The following is a 23,092-nucleotide window of genomic DNA, read 5'->3' on the forward strand; positions in this document are numbered from 1 at the left end:
GGACCTGCCTGCTGGGATAGGAGGAGTTAATTAAATTACCTTGTATTTAGTGTTAATTTTGTCCTGGGCTTGTTAGATAATAGACAACAAGCCTGGACTTGACTGGAAGCATCAGCCTGGGTCTGAACAGAGTCTCCTGGGCTGTCCTGTTGTCAGATTGAGTTGACATCTTGGTTGCGATTAGTTACAAATGTGGTTCCAATATTATTTCAACAGGTGTCAACTTGGAGGCTGTGGTCAAAATCACACCACCTGCTGAAGGAGGATGGCAGTTCAGCCACCCAGGGGCTGGCGTGACGGTGTCTCGTCCAGCTGGGGGAAGGGAAGGGAAGGTTGGGAATGTTTCTGAAGAACCATCACTTGCAAGAGAATTTAACACTTAAATAGGTTAAGATGTCAATTTGGCACCCCCTGGCTCTACATCCAGCTTGCAGCAGGGAAGTCTTTTGGTTATAGAAGTAAGGATTGAAGATCTTTCTCCATTAGGAGTGAACGCTTTTGATTACTGATCACAATTTGCATCAGGAAGTGGGTTGTAAGAAGTCCTAATTAGCGTGAAATTATATTTCCCCGTAGTGTTGTGGTCCCTGACCCATACAGACCTATAGGACTATAATTCCCGAGGTAAGGAAAGCATTTGGATCGTCCAGGCACCCTTGATGGCCCACACCTGGACTCAAATGGTAATTTCCACCCTCACTCCCAAGCCCTAAAGGCACTTCTCATTCAAATGAGAAAGCATCAACAGCAAATGTAAAAGACTTTCAAGGTTATTTCCCCTTGTCTTAGACAACCAAACACAAGGCAAGACCTAATGGAAGTACAGTTGGCCCTTGGACAATGTGGGGTTTGGGGGCACTGACCCTACCCTCCGAGCAGTGGAAAATCCATCTATAGCTTTTGCTTCCCCAAAAACTTAACGACTAACGACCAACTGTTGACTGGAAGTCTTACAAATAACATAGTCAATTGACATGTATTTTGTATGTTATATTTATTATGTATACAAGTATATATATAAGTAAGCTAGAGAAAAGAAAATGTTATGACGAAATCATAAGAGAAAATACATCGACAGTACTCTACTGTAGTCATAAAACAACAAATCCACATGTACATGGACCCACCTGGTCCTCTGCCCACACACCTGTGCCTCTGAAGGGGACCCCCAGTAATGACAACGCACCCCCAGTCATGACTCCCGCACCACGGGAGGCCCCCACGCTCTGGAAGAACGTCTGCCATTCGAAGCTATTACCAAACCAAACAATGCCCGCTCCTGTGCGAACAAGAAGAACGAGACTCTGCCCTTTGGAAATTCAATGTGAACTTACCATTTTCACATACTGCTTGGTATAGCTTCCACATGTTAATTGTCCAGGAAGTAATGTGCTGTGCAAAGGGCTCTGCATCGGGGCAAATCAAAGCATGTTTTCTATTTCCTGATAAGCCTAAGACAACATCAACACAACCCAGGAGGAGGTTGGTTAGCTCTTCCTATCTGACCGATCAAACAGATCCGCGGTGACAATACAGCTATCACAGAATGCCCTGGAAGAGAGAAGTCTTGAATCGTCGACCAGAGATCCACGGACAGCTGTACGCCTACGTGCCCACGGGTCACACAAGTGACCTCGGAGCCAAGTTGTATTCCCTGTCCAGCCTCAGAGGAGAAGCCGTGAGCCCACGGAGCCCGGCTGTCCATAGAAAAGATGTGGGGCGGGCATTCTGGCAGACACCCCAAGCAAGGCTCCAGGAGCTCCGGTCCCCGGAGCTTCTGCAACAGCCTGCTGCAGGCTCCACAAGCCCAGAGCAGCTGGGAACAGGGGACGGGGCAGGGAAGGGAACGGGGCAGGCCGGGTGGTGGCCGTGGTGAGTAAACCACCGTCCAGCGCCCACCCCCCCACACACACCCCCACACGGGTGTCTCAGCAATCAGTCTGCCCATGAGCAAACAGCGATGGGAGAACACCTGACTTCGCTATGGTCTTACACACCCGCCACCAGGCTTTCCAGACACGCGGAATCCCCTGTTGGGCGGAGGGTGGGTAACCCGCCGAAAACGTATCTATCCACCATAGTAAGACAAGGGGAAGCCGGGACACGGTCCCTAACACTTTGGAAGAGCTAAACTGGGGCCCAGGTCTTCAGAAACAAAATGCCATTCTATACAAAGACTGAAGGGTGACAGGTGGCCCCATTAGGAAAGAATTCACAATGCTTCATTTCTGATAATTACCTGGAGACTGAAATGTAATGATCCCATTTATCGCATCAGCAAAGTTGTCATGGTCTCCTAAGAACGAGCCTCCACCCTTTGGAAATTCAACATGAATATAGCATTTTCACACACTGATTGGTATAGTTTCCACATGTTAGTTGTCCAGTAAATAACTTCCTGAACAAAGATCCTTTCCCTCCCAAGCACTGAAGCTGGTGTCAGGTCTCTGAATAAGTACAAATCAAAGCATGTTTTCTATTACCGGATAAGCCTAGGACACAATTAACACACAATATGATGAGGTTGTTTAACTTTTCTTATCTCACAGATGAAATAAATCTAAGATGGAAATAGAATCATCACAGAATGCCCGGGTAGAGAAAAATCTTGAAGTAATAATCTATGTTTGCTGGCTAATGAGTATAGACCTTTGGAGTTAACATCATCCCATATGTAACATGCATATTATTTATATATATAAAATCACGCATTCGTGCAATAAATATGATATTCATATATACACTCTATACATATATAATAAAAATTAGAATTCTATTCTAGCTATCCCGAAGTCAGGTTTTTATACTTAAATTGTTTTCTGATTTTCTATTATTTATAAAATGTATTTGTTTGGATAAGATTTTAACCCCTGTAATTTGATATTTCATTGTACGCCATCGAATCCCCAGCCCATTTGGAATTAGCAAGAAGACAAATGAGGGAACCTAGGTGCCTAGGTGCCGCCCACTGCTGATTATTCTCCTGGGAGTGGACGGTCTCTTACAGAGAGTCGGGTTCATCCTCTGCTTCCTTCCATCTCCGCATTCTAGATTGATATGTAGACATTTTCCAAGAGCAGAATATATCCTAGAGAAAGCATTATTTGAAAAGTATTTAATGATATGCCCTGAAGTTACTTGGCCGAATACAACTGAATCTTTATAACGCAAAGAGAAAACAAAATTATTTACTCATTCAGTATTTATTAGTTTGGAAACAAGGACACAGTACCTACACACAATGGAGGGCCAATGTTTGCTTTATCAAGGTACCTGTTCGTGCTCCATCAGAAGACGAGAAGGAGAGGCTCACAGTTCCCCAGCTAATGTCAGTTCTTTGCAGTACAATTTTCTTATGTTTTAGGAGGCAATTAATTCTGATAACTGATGTTGGTACAACATGGATCTGAAACGATTCATGAAAGAGTTTTCTGTCTCAGCATAGGCATCTCTAAGAGTATCCTCACCTATTGCTGTCAAATCCTGTGGAATGCCAGACACAAAGGAGAAGAGAGGGCGGGCAGAGCTGGGGGGTGGGAGTGCCATGTCTGAGCTCAGGCTTGGGGACAGCGCAGGCTAAGCCTGAGCCACACCAGCCTCACTCACAATCCAAAGCAAGTCACACATGGGGCACCCCAGAATGGAGTTTCTGGTATAGGCTGTGAGTGTGACCAAGGAGCCTGAAATGGGGCTTCTGGCTGTGAGAATCTATGGTCATGGGGTTCTACACAAACCAACAGAGCGTCCATCAGCCCAAACACCAACCCCACTGGCTATCACTCTGCTGCTCCTGGGGATTCTGAATGCTTCAGGATTTTCCTTTCAAAAGGCAAAGACCTCTAATCCAGGTAGGCTTTGAGCTGTTATACTTCATTTAGGAAGTAAGACCTCACTAAGATTAATTGATTAATTAGAATTAATAATTGGGCATGGAGCAAGGGAGTGGGGGGAGGAGGATGCAAGGGGCAGCTGAGAAGGAAGGACAAGGGGAAACCAGTTTTTATTGAACACCTACTATGTGCCAGGCACTGTGTTAGACCCTTTATCCATTTATGGTTTCTAAATACCCACAAGAACATTGTGAGATGGATATACTTGTCCCTGTTTACAGATAAGGAAATCGAGGTTTCAAGAGGTGAGTAACTTGTTGTCATTCACATCTCTGGAAGTGGCAGCGCCAGGACTGGGAGTGGGGATGTAGCTGACTGGCTCCGAGGAAGACATGCAGTGATGACCCCCAGGGAAAGATAGGTGCTTCATTTCTTCCCTCACATCTCTGTTCCCCACTCCAAAACGACTCCATATAAAATACAACGTAAATAAAAACAGTGCGAGAGCTTGCTGAGCAAGCACAACCTCAAGGCAAGAGCTCTAGAATCAACGTCTGACCGGATTGCCAACTCGAACGCCTCTCATATGGAAAACTTGGGAGACTCCCTCGATTTACCAAATTAAATCTTTTTTTTTTTTTTAGATTTTTATTTATTTATTCATGAGAGACAGAGAGAGAGAAGCAGGCTCCCAAGGAGCAGGGAGCCCGATGCGGGACTCGATCCCAGGACCCTGGGATCATGACCTGAGCCGAAGGCAGACGCTTAACCATCTGAGCCACCCAGGCGCCCTCGATTTACCAGATTATAGGTGAACGTCTCTTAGGTTGAATGCTCCCTGAGAATAAGAATTGGGTCTGCTCAACTTTGTGCTGCATGTGATAGGCCACGCTCATTGGTGGACCTATAATAATTTCCCAGTAAATATTGGTGAAATGAGTGAAGGAAGACAAATCTGTCCTTCTTCGGTTTTAAGCCCAAAAAAGCCTGAAATCACTCACGGTGGATTTCTGGGGCCATCCCCTGTAGATCCCGTCCCCAACGAAAGAGAAAAGTCCTTGCATCTTTCTGATAGCTTCTAGAACATTCTGTACCCACCTGAGCCAAGCCAGGCCTGTGACATCCTTAGGACACCAACGAATTGCCAGAGTGTACCAAGTTCAATGTTCCCCCAGTAAAAAGGGAGACAAGTACAGGCCCAAAGATAGTTGGTATCAAATGTGTACGTGTTAACCGAACTGCTGTTTCTAGGAGCGTGGCGAGAGCGTTTCTCTTGCTTTCAAGAAAGCTCTGAGTAAAGGGACTCGGAGAAGCCCCAAAGGCCGAAGACTAAAAGGGGGCTGTCCATAATTTATCGCTTATCTGACTAAGAGCTGTCTTGGACAGACTGAAGTCATTAGCTGAGCGGGGTTGGGTGGAAGGAACCTCTCAGGTACCTGGTACAGCAAGTCTGGAAGGGGCAAGCATCAGCATGGGCAGCTCCTAAATCTCTAAACTAAAATTACTAGGGCAGAAAAACACAGCACATTCAGTGCCGTCCCTCCCTCCCACCTCCTTGGGGCAACATGTGCCCTTAAAAAAAAAAAAAAAAAAAAAAGTGGCACAGATGAAAATCACATCCATTTGCTGCACTGTCTTTTCCATAGTTGTAAAAGAAAGGCCTTTATCATCCCCTGAATTAGATCTGTGATTTTTTTGAATGACATGTATAATAATTAGACTGTGAAGATGTGCCGTTAATCCATTTAAAGGTGTAAAGAAGTCCATTTAATGAACATTATAGTCACATTAGACTTGGAAACATCCAACTCTTTTGTTGAATAAAAAGAAGTTCAATGAGATTAACTTCTCTTAGTTGGTTTTAAAGAATAATCAAACATGTCTCCCTCTGATAGTGTACTGTGACTTCTCGCATGGATTCTGCATACCAATGTCGGCCAGCCCAGAAGGGTAAGAATAAGGCCGCCGGACCTCACTTTTCAGTTAAATAATTACAAATTAAAGAGGATCACTCCTACTTTCGATACTCACTATAAAGTGATAAGAGGCTGAACTCCTTGAACTCGTAATTATGTAACAGAAATGTTAATCTTCTGGTTTGGCATTCTCTCCTGCTGCATTAAATGTATTCTTACGATTATCAAGTTTACTACTTGACACATAGATATTTCTACTGTGAATACTTGATCCTATCAGATTTTGACTGCAAATAGGGTAATGGATTCTGTTTTCAAATCTCCTACTGTTTCACATCTCCGGATGAGGCTCTCCATGATGCTCGCTTTACTGGAGTAAGTGGGCATGTGCTCTCTGCTCCAAATTAGAGTGGGTCAGAATCCAGATGTCCTCGCTAACTCCTGGGGCTATTTAAAAAAGTCAGACTTTAAAGCAGGAATGGACAAGTTGGGAATAATCCCAGATTTGATGAAAAAGAAGATGCTAAATCCCAGTTGCTAGACTGGCTGTATCCTTTCTGCGGAGAATTCCCACTGTGGGTCCAGAGTTTATCCAGGAGACGGGATTGGTCAGATTGAATCTATTAATTAGCCTCTTCTCCCTCGGGCACCTGACTTACTACCCTCTCTTTAGCTCAGGATTGTACATTTTACCTTATACATTTGCTCTGTGTCTTGTCTACAGTTGTTAAGAATTTAAAAACAAGCAAACAAATGATTGAGATGTGTAACATTCTGCATTAGATTTCAGAAAACAAACGGTATAGAGTTCCTCTTACGAAGGAAAAGAAAGCCTCAGTAGGAAGAAAGGACAAGCATAGGAAGAGCTGGTTTAAATGTGAAATTAGAGAGTTGGCTCGGGAAGAGCATGTCAGCTGCATCCTGTCCCCTACACATTTGTGCCTAATGTCTCCTGCTACCCGGTGACAGTGATGGATAGCTGGGGAGATCGGCTAAGCCAAACTGCTAACCAGCACTGTGTTAGATCTTTTTGTAGTTTAGGAAACAAAGCTGATAAGATCAAGAGGCAACATAATCCTGGCTAATGTAGTGTGATCTGTCTTGTATGGCGTAACTGGGCATGATGCAGACATCATACCTTAAACCAGCCATGGTATTTGTAGGACTGGAAAGGAAAGCTTATTGCAGTTTAAAAGAAGTTTGGCTTAAAATAATAATAATAATGTCATGTGCCTTCCAGAGGCCAGGGCAGTGTCTGCTCCTGATCAGCTGAGACTAACTCAGAAATCAAACCTGGAGACAGGGAGGCAGGCACTTCTGTTTTGCTCCGGTACATTTATAGTCCTCAGAGATGAACATCCAAGAAGAGGGACGAAACGGGGAGAACTTGTTCCAGAAGGTCACCATTAGATCACTGCCTTTCACCAGCCTTCAAACAGGACCCAGGGGCTACTGCCTCAGGCCTTCCGACGCCCTCGGAAAGGAGCTAGAACATTATGTTTTCTCATTTGTTGCTCTCACTTTTCTTCATCCTGAGGTTCTGTTCATAGCACATAAGACTCGTATTAGGTAAGACAAAAGGGCAAGATGCCCAGTCTCCAAGTGAGCTCAAATGGCAAAAGCAGAGGACAAGTTGGTGTGTATGCAGTTCTGGAATTGATTGTCTGAGTATAAAAGATGACATGTTCTTTTGTCGGTCCCTGTCTGGGTTTTTTGTGTTGTTGAAACTGATTTGGAGGTCTAGGTGGCCCTCGGATATTCAACAGTGATGAAGCTTGTTAATACCACCAAAGTTCAGAGCTATTCAGTAACTGCTTTATTCAACCAGAAGTTTAAAATTACACTGCAGTGAAGAATATCTACAAATCTTCCAAAAAAAAAAAAAAAAAGGCATACATACAGCGTAGTATCTATTCATATGCAGAAAAAATGTCAAAATGGTTTTACTGCAGATGGCTCCTAAGCAACATGTCCTTTTCCCCTTTCACTGAAAGGATCATTTAAATGTGAACACATTTTGGGGGGGTTAGGTTATTAAATCTTGTTAAGATTGCACAAATAATTCTACTCCTTGGGTCCGTTTCGGAGTTGCTCTGGACGTTCCTCGACGGGATAATGATGTTATGAAAATTAAGCAGATGCACAGAGCAAAAATAGTTTGTCAATATGCTGCCCCAAGCTTGCCCAGAGATAATTATCATTGCTTATAAATACATGTTGGAGGTTTGCTTGAATACGTTTTTGTGAAAAAGAGAAAAGTTATTATCTTGAAAGGAACTAAGTAGCGCCTAGAAATCGCGATCATGGCCTGGAGTGAACTAATCACTTTATCCTCATCCCTGAACACATTTATCCACCTCCTAATTCTTCACCTAATTAGAGGGAAATGCAGAGCTGTCCTGGTCAGGGAGGTAGGGATTAGGGTTAAGAAAACACTTGTATTTGGAACCCCCTACCTCCCCTGGTCAGTGTGAAAGATTCTCAAAGAATCTCCCAGCCTAGCTAATCCATGACCCTCAGCAGGGAGGAAGTGTTAACAATTTAGTTTAAAACTCACACTCTCAGACAAATGCATCAAAAACGGCTTTTCTCCTTTGATTTGTAGGTATTAGTTGTTTTTCCAGGCCCCATTAAGGACTCTTCATCCTGTAGGCAAGGGGCATTAAGCCCTAGCAAGTTAGAGTTGTTCCCAGCTCTGTGTTATTCAAAGGCAATTTACACTAATTATTCGAGTCCACAGAGCTACCCACATTAGCGGAATGAACCATCTCAGCAGGTAAAAGTACTTTTGAAATGTTAATTTATTACTAAGGTATAAAACTATCCTTGAATTAAAGTAAAAAAAATAATAGCCATTTTAAAGGATGAGACTGAGACATTCTGTACCCCCCTTTTTTTTATTTTCACCAACTCCTTGGTAATTACTTGTCTTTTACAAACTCGAGTTGTCAAGGCAAATGGCAATGCATTCTCTGACATTATGGTTAATACAAAGCTTTTGCCTCGTTCGGTGCATTTTTCTATCCCATTTTCCAAGGGAAGCCAAATGAATCCCCTGGCCCGGCCGCATTCAGAAGCAGCAATGTGATTTTATGCCTCACAAAATCTGCTCATGGGTGTTGGTTGCTGTTTCTTAGTCGCTGTCGTTTTCAATAGCCTCTTTTATATTCCGCTGCTTGTTCCAGAACAGCTTCTCTGGTCTGGAAGAAGAAGCAAGGCAGCATCCACAATTTCTCCGGGAGTATTTGTGAATCTACCCAACAAGGACGGACTCTTGGGCCCGAGGTTCCCAGTCTTTACCTTCCTGGATATCCCAGGCACAAACACATCCCACCATAGCCAGAAGCTCCGGCTTGCCTTCTGGCTCAGTTTCTCTCCCCTTCCCGTGGGAGTGGGTAAGAGAAGGGGTTGGGGAAGGAGGTCCTGAAGTCAGACTCTGCCGAATTGGGAGAGAACGTTTCAGAGAAAAGATCAGGCAACCAGGCTCTCGCCATCACAGGAAGTGCCAACAGCGACCCCTCCTGGTGACCTAGAGGAGTCACAGGGTGCGGCTAGTCATCCTCGAGGTTGACTTTCCCTTCATTCTTCATTCATTCCTTCGGCCAGTATTTACACAGGAATGTCTGAGAAACGATCTCTGCCCTCAGGCTGCTCAGAAGACAATAAGGGCAATGAACTTGAGAAGCTGTAACAGAGATTTAAGAAGGGGGGGGCGGGGTAGGACCCTCAGAAAGAGAGATCACGCAGTCCAACAAACACAGGAAACTGCTTACAAAAGTAAAATAAAGATTGACTAAGCAGAAGGAAAGAGAATCCGACATTGAGAAGAGAGCAGGCCCAGAGGGACACAACGGCACAGCATACTAAGAGACCCGAGAGGTAGGTGGGAAAATGGATGGAAAGGAGTAGGCAAGGGCCCCGCTCAGCTGTCCTGCAAAATGTGCTGCATCTTTTCCGAGACTAGAGGTCTCCAGACTTTTTTGGTCATGTATCCCCAATCCTAAAAAAAAGGATTTGATCATCTCCAGTATACATATATAAGTATTAGTAATGCTTATTTTCTTTCTTACCTTTTTGATCAAAACATGTTAATCTCGTATTTTCTTTCCTCATCCCAATGGACTGTGGACAGTGTCAAGTGCCCCGAGGTTGATGGGCCCATGGAAATCCAAGGCCTGCCCAGAGATCCTCCTGTCCATCTGAGTAAGGCCTAAGTTCCTCTGCTTCTGAACGCAACCAGAAGCTTGACCACTTGCCAAGAGTTCTGAGCTAACTAGGTCAGAAGAAGGTGAACTTCCATTACATCAGGAGCCTGTGCAACCAATGGATGGACAGATGTGCCCTCACCATCCCATGGGGGAAACCTAGCCCTGCACCTCCTAGCATCTTTACCCTCCTGTCTTGGAGTCAATGCATTCAGCACACCCGAGAGCGTGTATTATAGACCCTAGAGTCTAGAACACAGCCAGAAACACATGAGAGCACCCATAGGTCAAATCTGACATAAAATCATAACACAAATAAATTTCAGCATTAATTTAAAAATATATAGGCCACCACAGAGCTGGAAACTAATTTGTGAATTCAAATAACCTGTTAAGCGCAGATTTGCAGAGATTCTTTACAAATCTCCCCACTACACACATATAAGCACATCTTAACTTTAACTACGACCCAAGCAGTTCTAGAGTAATTAGGAGCCCATATCGGATGCCCACAAGATACATGATAGAGCAGATGCTACTAGAAGCCATGAATCATAGTGACAACTCTGTATGTAAAACTTTGCCCTGGGACTAGAATTGGTACTTAGGTCACTGAAAATAATGTGCTCCTTTAGATTCTAGAAATGGTTAACAGAGTTAAGATGTTTCATATTGTCACACCATCCATCCATCCACCCAACAAATGTTTATTGGTATTGAATATCTATGCTGTGTCAGTCATTCACACACAGTACTTACAGTGATAATGGGAAGGAATGTATGTCACCTCATGTTTAAATGTTACTGACCAGACAATAGTAGGAGACGGAATGTCTAAAATGATTGTACAGAATGACGGTACTTCAGATGGAAATCTTACTCCCGATCAGTGCTCTCTTCACATCAGGTGTTCAAAATGCCTTTTTAAATCAAATTATCCCACTATGTCCATTTCTACTTGGAGAATATATTTTAAAATAATCTTATTTATTTGGAAATAATGAAACTCAGATGCTATCTGAACTAGCTCTACTTTTTTTTTTTCTAGAAATGTGTTCTATTTTATAGACAGTGTTACTGAATAGCATATAAATAAGGAGGGAGGGTTTAAGGGAGGGTTTAGTGTTGAAATGCTTAGAGAACAAATTGCTTCCAATAGTTTCATAATACACCTTTGCCTCCAAATAATGGATATGAAATCACAAACCAATTGATTTAATCATGTGCCCTAAAGACCTTTGGCGACACAGCCCAGCTTTAATTACTGAACATCCATGGAAGTAAGAATAGTACATTCCCATAAAAAATTTCTATGGTTCAAAGTATTCGCTAGTTAATCTGGCTGGCCCTTCACCACCACCATCATTTAGTTTGAATTAATGAGGATAGATTCACTAATGAAAGCCAAGAATTTTCTTCATTCTGATGAGACAATACAGTCATGGGGAGTAGCTCTGTAAAATAATTTCCACGGCATATGCTGAGAAGTGCAAGTTCTAAAGGTGACAGTGCCTGGCTCAAGGCTTCTGATCAGAAGGGGGTGAAATTAAGTTAGAACTGAGAGATTTTTACTTTAAAAAGCATAAAGAAGCAACACTTTTTATTTTCCAGATTGGAATACATATTGAAAAATGTACCATGAAATTAAAGCCCTGAAAATCTTTGAGGGATCTTTCATTATCCTTGGACCAATGCAAAAATCGAAGCCTTGAGTAGGCAAGAATCAACACATATGTGTACAAAATACAATGTTTGTTTTGTTGAGAAATACTGTATTTAGAGCATGCATTTTATATACGTAATACATATATGGATACCTTTAAAATGGCTTCAAGAGGCAACCACAGAGGATTTCTATGAAACTCTATAAACTGGGTTTACTGGTGGTTATGTCTTGAAACTTCATTCATACAGAGAGGCAGCACAATTCAGTCAAAAAAGCACTAGGCTTGAAGTCCAGAGGCTCAGCCGGCTCCCCCAGACTCAGTTCTATCACTAGCCACTGAGGTGACTGCAGGCAAATCACAGCCTGGCTGGAAAATAAAGGTTTGATTGGCTTGGCCTCCGAGGGCTTTGTCAGCAGTAAAATCATCAAACTCCATATAGGAAGGACTTGATACAGCCATCAGAGAGGAAAGCTGTGTATGAAGGCAAGGGTTTCCAAAAATAGACATACCAAGGTTTGTTTGTTTGTCTTATTTAGATCAAAGACGGAAAAACATGGTTTTGTTTCAAGTTCATAGACACACACATAAACACACACAGTCCTATACAGTGTGCATTCTGTGGGACCCAGCAGTGTTTTCCCCAGTTGAATAAAATGTGGCTTTGTAGGCATTCAGATCACATTGCGTTTGTGCATCCTGTACAAGGCTGTTGGCTCTAGACAGCCCTTAATTCTAATTAATCCAAGTCCAGCTGAAGCTGTGGCTGGAGGAAGAAAGACTAGAAATGAAGGAAGAAAATGAGACGTTAGCACGAATGCCTATCACATTGTGAATATCTATTCATCTGCATAGTATTAATGATAGCGAATATGCAAACAGATGTTTCTCTCATTAAATTGTATATGCAAATACTACTGGTAGGAGTGGTAATGTTGTCTCGGGGCTGAGAGATCGTTGAGGGTAATTAAAGGTTAATCCAGTTTTCAGTTCACAGACTATTCGACAAGAGTGGTTGTAAAGAAAAATTGTCACTTAACCTTCGATTCATTACCAATGGCACATGGATTTTCTACTAAAATAACATAAACATATGCGCTAATCATCACTCCCTCCCTCCACCACCTCTGCAGCGGCTGATCACCATCCACCAAAGGCAAAGACTTGAGAGTTGAGCAAAGTTGAGTGTTGCTGTGTGAGGCATTAATAAGAAAAATTGTAGTCCCTCCAAAAGTGTTTAGAACCCGTCTGGAGTCATAATCTCTCATTTTTAATTTAAAAAATCTGAAGCACTTACATCGTTACCTCTTGAACAGAATTAAAAACATTGTTCTAAGATACTGAATGTGAGAAATTGGGGGCGACAACAAGCTGGCCAGTCTTGCCATATCTCACTCTTTTTCTTACTGGGTGAATTGAAAAGGACAAATGGTTTGGAACTTTTTTTTTTTTTTTTTGACAGAAATGTTTAACTTGCCAGCTGGGGTATTTTCACTTCCTGTTTTGAGGAGGGGGGAAAATTCAGCAATTAAGGCCAGAGAGTTCCAAATTGACAGGTGTGTGAGAAGAAATGCAAGGTCAGTATAAACCATGTATCTGTGGGAAGAGGTGTAGAAAAGCAGAGGAAGAAGAGGTTTCTCTGTGGAATATAAAGAGGGTTTATTTCCTGATCAATAGTTACAAAGCACTTGCCTTTGGTTTAGCGGGAATCAGGGTTCTGGAAGTGTAATCTCCTCTCCCCTTTCCTTCTTTAGTCCTTGATTCTACAAGAAGTGCACAACTATTCACTCGGCGGCATAAAGACCCATGCAAAGCTAGCAAGCCGAGTACCTGAGATCTCCATGCTCCTGAAAATTAAAAAGTGTGCCTTCTACCCTGAGTGTTCGAGATACCAATTAAAATGAAATCAAAAGTTGCATGGGCAGACAGATCCCTAACATTTAATCCTCATTTTGCGTTGAGGATTTTTAGTTAAACCCAAATTTAATTTTAGTTCTTATGCCACCAGAAAAACCAAGTTCCTTTCAAAGTTGCAATCCTACATTAAATCCAAATCAAATCTTGTATATAAAACAAAAAGGTCTTTTTGGGGTCCTACTTTCTCATAGGGAATGGTGCTTGTTTAAGATGTTAGAAAATTACACTGGAAAAGAGTGTATTTCTCAACAAAATTGGCTATGTTTAGTTTGCCCAAAGCATCTTCTTCGTAAAATTTTATCAACACTTGCTTATTGGCAAACCCAAAATAGAAGGTAACTATCATGATTCCAAAGGGAGGAGAGAGGCGACCTACAATCCAGTTTTATTTGTTTGCGTCTTCACAACACCAAACGATTTAACTTCTTTCCCCTCACTACTTCATTTTTTTTTTTTTAAGATTTTATTTTTAAGTAATCTCTGTACCCAACGTGGGGCTCAAACTCACGACCCTGCGATCAAGAGTCACAGGCTCTACTGACTGAGCCAGCCGGGTGCCCTGCTCCTTCGTTTATTGATTTTTTTTTCTCCTCACTTTTTTTTTCATCTTTCATCCAGGCTATTTGGTAGGTCTGAGGTCTAGGTTGAGGTCTAGGTCTAGATTGAGAGCAACAGAAAGGACCTGACTGAAATCTCTTCCGGGTTGACTAGATCTCTCTTAGCCGGAATTGGGAGGTTAAGGTGAAAGGGCAAACAGCCATGGTGCCACCTGAGTGATTAGTACATGGTGTATGCATTTTCCCCAGGGTATGTGCTAAAAATGCTGCCCTCTCCCAGCTAATTCCGGGTAACATTTGGAGATATCCAGCCTTACTCTTAGGAGACTCTTTTGAAATAGCATGGCCCCGTGCTTTGCTATTTGTTAAGTAATTGAAAAATAATGGCAATTATTATATATGAGAAGCCAAATTCCCCTAGCACCAAGCATCCCCCACTAATAGTGTACTGCTCAAAATAGCCGATCGGTGAGGTTGAGGTTGAATCTAGGGAGCTGGACTTTGGTTAGAAAACTGCCAACAGGGCCAGATGGTTTATTTTGCTAAATACAATGGACACACACACACACACACACACACACCCCAGTATGGAGGCTTTTGATTCTGAGCAATTCCTAGCCCCTTTCTCCCAGTGCCCTGGAATACAAGGGCTGCCCGGGTTTGATTTAGGCCATGTCAATGACCTGAAACTCCTTCTGACTCATTCTCACTGACCATCTCAGCTTAGCTTTGGCCCTGGCTTGATAGGGTGTGATGAGTCTACTACATCTGGAGCTCAATTGGGCAGACTCATGAGAATAAGCAAGGATACTAGAACAGCCCAAGGGAGGAGGCGAGCTGGGCTATCTCAGGCTAGTATGGCAGGAAACAGTATGAACGGTGGCCACTCTACCTTCAGGAAACTTCAATACCTTCTGAGCTTCAATACCTTCTTTTGAGCTTCAATACCTTCTTTTGCAAGATAGGAAAATAATAGTACTGACCCACAAGACAGTTAAAACGATTCAGTATCATAAATACATGACATGCTAAGCACCCAATACCAAGCAAGCTAACAGGCTGGTGATAACTGAGATTAACAACATCAACCCAAAACAGTGGTATTCTAGGCCCCCTGGGAACATATCCACTCAGAGGATGTCTCCAGGTGTCCCTATCATGGCCGCTGTTTTTCTCTGTGGAATAGGGTTGGGTTTCTATCCAGTCAGAGAAATTAGCTGAACACCTCAACAGATATTAGGGGCAGCCCCAAACATCTCTTTTTTTTTTTTATTTAAGATTTTATTTGTTTATTTGACAGAGAGAGACACAGCAAGAGAGGGAATACAAGCAGGGGGAATGGGAGAGGGAGAGGCAGGCTTCCCGCGGAACAGGGAGCCCGATGCGGGGCTCGATCCCAGGACCCTGGGATCATGACCTGAGCCGAAGGCAGACGCTTAACGACTGAGCCACCCAGGCGCCCCCAAACATCTCTTTTAACAGCCTCCTACGGTGCTCATCCCAGCCTCCTTTGGGTCACTGAGTTGCATGAAGAGATTAGCCTCTGCAGGTAAGTCAGATCTGTAAGCGGAATCATGGGATGTCGGCTTCAGACTAGTACTGGGGTGGGCTCTGAGCAGTTTGTAATAATGCAACAAGTGTTGTGTATGCCCCAAACCCAACCAAGGGTGTGACTTCACCAGCAAAACTCTCTGGTATAATGCTGAAGCCCTGAGTGCCAAAACCCGCATCCAAATGCTCCTCACAAGCTCTGAGTTGGCATTCCACTACACTTCTCTAAATCCTCAAAGTCCTCATCTGCAAAATGGCCATTTTAGTGTCCCGTGTCAAGGATTGACATATGGGTTGACTAACAAAAGGAAGCACTCGTCAAGTGTCACATAGCATCAGACACAGAGGGGTTTGTAGTGCTTTCGTACTCTCCTCACCTGGTGTCCGGTAACTGGAACCCTGTGCCCACAGCACACCACTATTCTTAACCCTAATGGTTTCTTAATTTAACTCATTAGGGGCTCTTAGCACTTGAAAGGTGTTTAAAAACTACAAACCAACAATTAGTCTTTGGGGACCAAAGAATAATGCAAGCCTAATGTATCACTTTTCCTCGCTCAACAAACACCATTTTGATGTGCTAACGGCCCCGAGTGAAGGCAGTAATTTTCAGTTAAATAAAGCAAGCCACCAGCCCAAATGCAAACTCTCCACCAAGACACAATCTGCCCTTCCCTGTGGGTCAGCCAGGGATAAACATGAACCCAGGACCATTTATAAATGAAAAACATAAAAATAAAGTAATACGTGTAATATAAAATGTACTGTCAACAACTATGTGTAATGCAAAATGGAGAGGTTAGAAAGCCCAGATCCAGGAACCAGAAGACAAGGATTGGAGCCCAGCCTCCGACACCCACCTGTTCACTCTGTGAACTCAGAAAGTGTCACCACGATTAACAGCGTATGTGACAACCACAACTAATCCTCTTGCACTGATCCTTGAGTTTGTTACCTGTAAAATGCGACCGATGTTTCTTGCTGCCGACCTCACAGGATGCTGAGGAAGGTAGTTTCATGTGAGGACCTTATAAAGCACTATTCAAAATTTGAAGGATTTGGGGGCACCTGGGTGGCTCAGTCGGTTAAGCGTTCCAACTCTTGATTTTGGCTCAGGTCATGATCTCAGGGTCGTGAGATCGAGCCCCCCTGGCAGGCTCCATGCTCAGTGTGGAGTCTGCTTGTCCCTCTCCCTCCCTCTCTCCCTCCCCCAATCTCCCTCTGCCCCTGCCCCGCTCATGCTCACCTGGGCGCGCGCGCGCTCTCTCTCTAAAATAAATAAAATAAAAAGTCTTTTTAAAAAAGTGAAGGCCTTTGATTCTGAAACAAGAGTGACTACACAGATTGATCCTGCCTCTGTGACCATCAGGTGGCTCTATGATCTCAAAGAACAATGAACGGAATCCAGAGATGTGTGGAGTGGGTCTGCTTTACACGATTTTTTTAATTGTGGGAAAATATACATACCATTTACCATTTTAACCATTTTAAAGAATTGAGTGGCATTTAGTACATTCACAATATAGTGCAACCATCACCACTGTCTAGTTGCAGAATATTTTCATCCACCCAAAAAGGAAACCCCTACCCATTAAGCAGTCACTTCCCACTCGCCTCTCCCCCTAGCCTCTGCAAACCTCTAATCTACTTTTTGTCTCTATAGATTCACTTATTCTGGACATTTTATATTCAAGGAATCATACAATGTGTGGCCTTTGGTGTCTGATGTCTTTCACTTAACATAATGTTCTCAAGTTTCATCCTTGCTGTAGCAAGTGTCTGTACGCTTTATACGATATTAAGCCTAATGTTCTTTAAGCTGTATATTCAAAATACACAGCTAATAAAAATAATAATCTGCCATTTACTGAGCACTTATTATGTGCCAGGCACTGAGTACTTTATATACATGATCTCACATAATCCTTATCAGATCAGCAATATTAGCTTCATTTTACAGATGAGAAAGCTAAGGTGCAGAAAGGTTAAGTAACGTGTCCAAGGTCACACAGCAATGAAGTGGCTAGGAATCAAATCTGGGTTTGTCATAGTCCAGAGCTCTTTCTTTCAACCATCCTATGTGGTATTTGCACAGCCCAAGAGCGCCAGGCCACAAAGAACGGGAGTATGGCCAGGCAGCCAGTTATGGGGACCCCAGTGAGCTCTGAGAAAGCCCACAGAGGGAGGCCTCAAACAGAAACTTGGATCACTTCTCAGTCTTGCAAACTCCATTCTGTTGGCACCAACAGCCAGCTGAGAGCCCAACTGGGGCACAAACACCCCCAGGCATGGTCCCCGGGACAGCCAGGCCCCATCCCATAGTCCCTCATTTGACTGTCCCCTCCCTGAACGGCACATAGCAGGGAGTGGCCGTCGGATGACTGAAATGCTCTGGTCCTGTTGCCTGTGTCCATGGAGGTCCAGGCTTGGTAGAGCTTCTAGCAGCATCTTAGTTTGAAAAGTGTCTTGTCTTTGGGTAAATATCCCATCAGCTTCCTCTCACGTGCTGTCCAAACACAAACACTAAAAACCTGAAGACTAGAGAACTGGGCCTAACTACGTACTTGAAGAAATCCATAACGGCCAACAGTCCCGGAGCCCTGGGGACAAGTGGGGACGCAGCCAGTGTTCACTGGATGCGTGGGGCAAGAAAAAATTAACACTGAGTGTTCAGCAGCAGGTGAAGATCTGCAAACATCTCCCTTTTCAGAGGTTGGTACTGGATGCAGAGGACAGAGAGTTCATCTTCAGCCATCAGCCCATTATTCTTCGACCTACCCAACTTGAGCTGGTTTAAATGATATTAACAGAAATACAATATTAAGTGGAAAGAGCTTGGGATTGGAAAGAACAGGATCTTGATTTGAATCCAGGCTCCACTGCTAAGTAAATACAGTGAGACCTGGGGTAAAGCATTTCCCTTCTTGATGTCCCACCTTCAGAATGCTCTTGAGGAAGGGACTGGTGACTGTTCACAGTGCCAATCTCCCACAACTGGTAGAGCCAAGCTTCTAGAAGGATGTTCTGATCAGGTGCCTCACGGATGAATTTCTTGATTTGCCATCAGGGCAAAGAGGGCTGGAAGGGCACAGCAGTCCTCCAGCCCTTGCTGATGAGGTTCTCGGCCTCCAGGAGACCCAGCTGGTGCATCTGCGAAACAAGAATCACGGTTCTTCCTGCCCAGCATGGCAGGGAAGATTGGGTGCCCTAGGCACCAGTGTGGGGTGCGAAGCCAGGGTTCAATAAACGTCAGTTCTCCTGTCACCTTGTAGATTCAAAAAGAAAAAAAAAAAAAATCTTGGTGTTATTTTATTCAGTCTGGCCAAATGATTTAAAGAACTGATCTCCCAAAACAAGACAAAGCAAATTATATACCATGAGCACCCATTTCTGAACTGGGAGCAGAGGGAGGAGTGATTGACTCAAAGTACAGTCAAAAGAAATGGAAAAGGTGTTCCAGTCTCAGTGACATTTCCATAAGTAAATCATCTGCTTTAAGTGGGAAAAAAACAAAAGACTTCAGTGGATAGTGGTTGGCCCATGAGATTGTAGCTCACCTCCACAGTGTATTTATGACTAAGAGCATAATTGATTGAACGGCATTGATTTATGAGAAACTAATGTCCTAATTCTGTGGGCATTAAGCGAAAATGAAATACTAAACTTTAAATCACGATCTGTAATTATCTTCCACCTGAGAGATTGATCTTTGAGTTGCAAGAGAGACACAGACTTCATTTCACTGGGGTTGCAATAAAGCTGGCAGTTCTACACACGTTCAATTCCATTCTCATTTCCATGAAGATTGCAGGAAGTCAGGAGAACCTGGAGGAAAGAGGTCAGGATTTAGAGGAAAACCATTCGGGTTTGAAACTCAGCCCCAGTACCGACGGACTCTCTGTGTGACCTGAGTAAATCATTTAACTGCTCTGAGCTTTAATTTCTTCACCTGTAAAATGGGGGCAAGAGTAATATGTCCAGGGGCACCTGGGTGGCTCAGTCGTTAAGCGTCTGCCTTCAGCTCAGGTCATGATCCCAGGGTCCTGGGGTCGAGACCCACATCGGGCTCCCTGCTCGGCGGGAGTCTGCTTCTCCCTCTCCCACTCCCCCTGCTTGTGTTCCCTCTCTCCCTGTCTCTCTCTCTCTCTCTCTGTCAAATAAATAAATAAATAAATAAAATCTTAAAAAAAAAAAGAATAATACGTCCCAAGGTGATTTTAGGGCTCGAATGAGGGAAGGGATGTCCAAGTTCTGTGCTTCAAACTCCTCCACCCTGAGGGGTTCTGAGCCCACTCCCCATCTTGGAGCCCAGAGCACTCTGCCAGGTGCTGCTGGGGGTGGGGGTGGGGGTGGGGGGGATGGGGAAAGCTGCAAAAAGTGGAACTTGGCACAGGAATGTTTCAATTGTCCAAAAAAAGATATTCCCTGAAGAATAGTTCCCCGGAAACAGGGTGTGTGTGTGTGTGTGAGAGAGAGAGAGAGAGACACAGAGAGAGAGAGAGAGAGAGTGTGTGTGTGTTCTGAAGTGGATGAAATTTGTCAACAAAATCTTTACTAAAAATGGAAATTTTGCACATCTAATTGCAGAATTTTGCAAAACAAAACAGAAGATATCTTGCCCGCCTCCAGGCATATCCAAGGGGATTAATTTGTCACTCTTCAAAAACAACTCTTTGGAGGGATACCCTCTTTGATTCTCTATTCTCACATTAATTAGTAGTAGAAGGAACAGGGAACACACTTGGTAGAGGAGAACCGAGGAGAAATAAATCTGCCGCCCCTCTCCAGAGGGAGCAATGGGGAGGAGGGGACGCGCAGTGCCCGCCGGGAGCGCCACTCAGGCCTACCGTTACCAGCTTCCCTCCCAACCTCTGAGAGGACAATAGAGAAGATTGTTTAATAAAAATATTTCTTTTCAGCCTAAGCCTCAGTAATAAACGCTTTTGAGAGTAAAACGGAGACATAGTTGATTTGTTCTTTTGTGCTGATTATGGAAGAAGTTGACTGTATTTGGAACCAGATCCCAAATCAGTCGCACTGGAATTTGAGATTATTGCCGAGACCTAACATTGATTACTATTTGTACTCTGATAATTGCCTGATTGGTTTGTCCTGATCAAAAGCTTTACCTGAAGGTATTTGTTTCAGATTCGTAAGAGTTTATTGTCAGTGATGGCTTTTTAATGGAATTTTTTTTTTTTGAGTAAAATTTCAGTTTGCTCCTGTCATTGCGTGTCGCTCAAATACGATGCCTTTCTTTTAAAACATTTAAACGTGTTCATCAATTTTCATCTTTCAAAAAAACCCAAGTAATACCCAATTAATAGTATGTGTTTTAGCGGCTGGAGAGCGCATTTCTGTCACTAAATTGGGTACAGACCACCTCTGCCATCAGACACGGGCAAGGCTGAGTGTGTGGGTGGCGGGACATCCCCGTGTCCCCCACTTTTTCCGGGGGCCCCCACCACACAGCCCTAGAAGCAGTGTCCATTGCCTGCTTATTTAAGATAATTACAACAAGTGTTCCTTCCCCGCTGGCTCTGCTGAGGCAGAAAATACTTCATCATTTACTTCAGTCATGAGAATAAAGCAAAAAATCTGGAACATAAACACCATTTTTTCTTCGCATTCAAAGGCCGGGCTCAGGGTGAGTTTGTGAATAATAAACCGAAGTTGGCAATCACACTAATAAGTATGAAGCTGCCCGGCAGTGAAGTCCTGCAGGGGCCTGGAGCTGAGGGGGTGCCCGGGGCTTTTGTCCCCTTGTTGGTAAATAACAGCCCTTTATTTACATACAGTTGTTTCGGTTTCAAAAGATATTCAAAGCCCGGGCAGTTTCTGCAGTTGATTTGCATGGAGAGGGATATATCTGTGAATTTTTAAAGAGATTTTGCCCTGGAGAGTTGTAGGCCAGTGGGCCGGCGGGGTTGCGAGGGGGAAAGGAGGCGCACGTGATCAGCAGGCGGGCCAGGGCGGTGAACAGGCGCTTTCTTTCTGAACTCAGAATTACCCCAGTGGGTATTCATCTGCAGCCCGGGGCTCAGCGAGATCCCAGGGCCAGGCGCCTTTTGGGTTAAGAAGAGAACTTTGAACTGCATTTCTTCTCCTCGTAGCGAGGGAAAGCATCTGATGTGGAGCATCTCCACTGAAACTCTCCAGACTTGAAACATTTTCCATTTGAAGCTTGTAGCAATAAAAACCTCTGGTAATGAGTTCCCTGCCCCCGACAGAAGTCCTGCATCCAATTTGTACGCCATCCTGGTGAAATGGTTTACAAGACCGAGAGCAAAAAATCTAAAGGAATGCTCTAGAGAAGGAATGAAGTGCTATCATTGAGATCTTTATTTATGGGAAGAGAAAGAGCTAAAACATTACCTCAGAACGCAAGATTACAACATCAGTCGGATATAAGGTAAATCTATTCTAGCGGTGAAACATCAGAAACCCATAATCCTTTCTCAAAGCCCTTTTGTTATTTTAATGTCCAACAAATTATGCCCTTTTTTTAAAGAAGAAAAACACTTAGATTTGAGAGGTTTCTTTTGCTCTAGTAGAAGTAATTTCACTGGTTAAAAAAGTTTTAATTTTCTGGAACCCAGGCTTTACTGTGCTGGCCAAGCATATGCACAAGGCTAAGGTAATTTTTAGCTTCAATAGAATTGGGTACGGTGACCACCAAGATCGGCTTCCAGTTGCTATGGCAACTGTAGTCCTAAAAAGTACTTAGGTTAAGCGAGGCATTTCGGGTTGGCTAATCTGAAACTTTTTCATTATTATTTTTTTTAAGTGGATGAGTATGGACGAGTAAATTGCAATACTTACTGTATTTATTGTCTTTGCTCTTGATGTCAGTCATACCATTGGGACCCTGCTTACATATCTTCTAAATGACTTCTAAAGAATAGGAAGAAATATGGAAATTTGGAAGAAAATTGGGCACATGGCAAAAAAATAAAAATAAAACTTGTTTCTCTGTCGAAGCTCTTCCGTGGGAAGTCCTCAGGGGAAGTCCGCGAGAGGAGGCTGGGTAGAGAAGGACTGTGGTTCCTGTGTGCCCACCCAGGCTTGCTGCGGGCTGTGAGGATCAGTGCGTCCGGACCAGAAGTGATGCACCCTCAGACACCTTTATAATGTAGCAGGTGATGAGGGTGAAAGCACATAACAAGAGCCCTATTTTCAAAATATATGAACTACAATTTGACCTTTCCTTGATAACTCAGACTTGGAGGTCTACCGACGACATGTATTGGGTGTCTACTTACTGCTCAGGCCACAAGCCCTGTCTGGGAAAAAAGCGAACACCGTCGCACCCATGCAAGTTATATTCTAGAGGTGGAGTCACACAAAAGACATAATCAATGAAAGACAGATGGCAGATAGGTGATAAATAGGTAGATAGATATAGATAGATGAGAGATAGATAGATGAGAGATGACAAATATTATGTCCAAA

This window comes from Neomonachus schauinslandi, chromosome 6 (genome assembly GCF_002201575.2).
Source record: "Neomonachus schauinslandi chromosome 6, ASM220157v2, whole genome shotgun sequence".
Taxonomy (NCBI): Eukaryota; Metazoa; Chordata; class Mammalia; order Carnivora; family Phocidae; genus Neomonachus; species Neomonachus schauinslandi.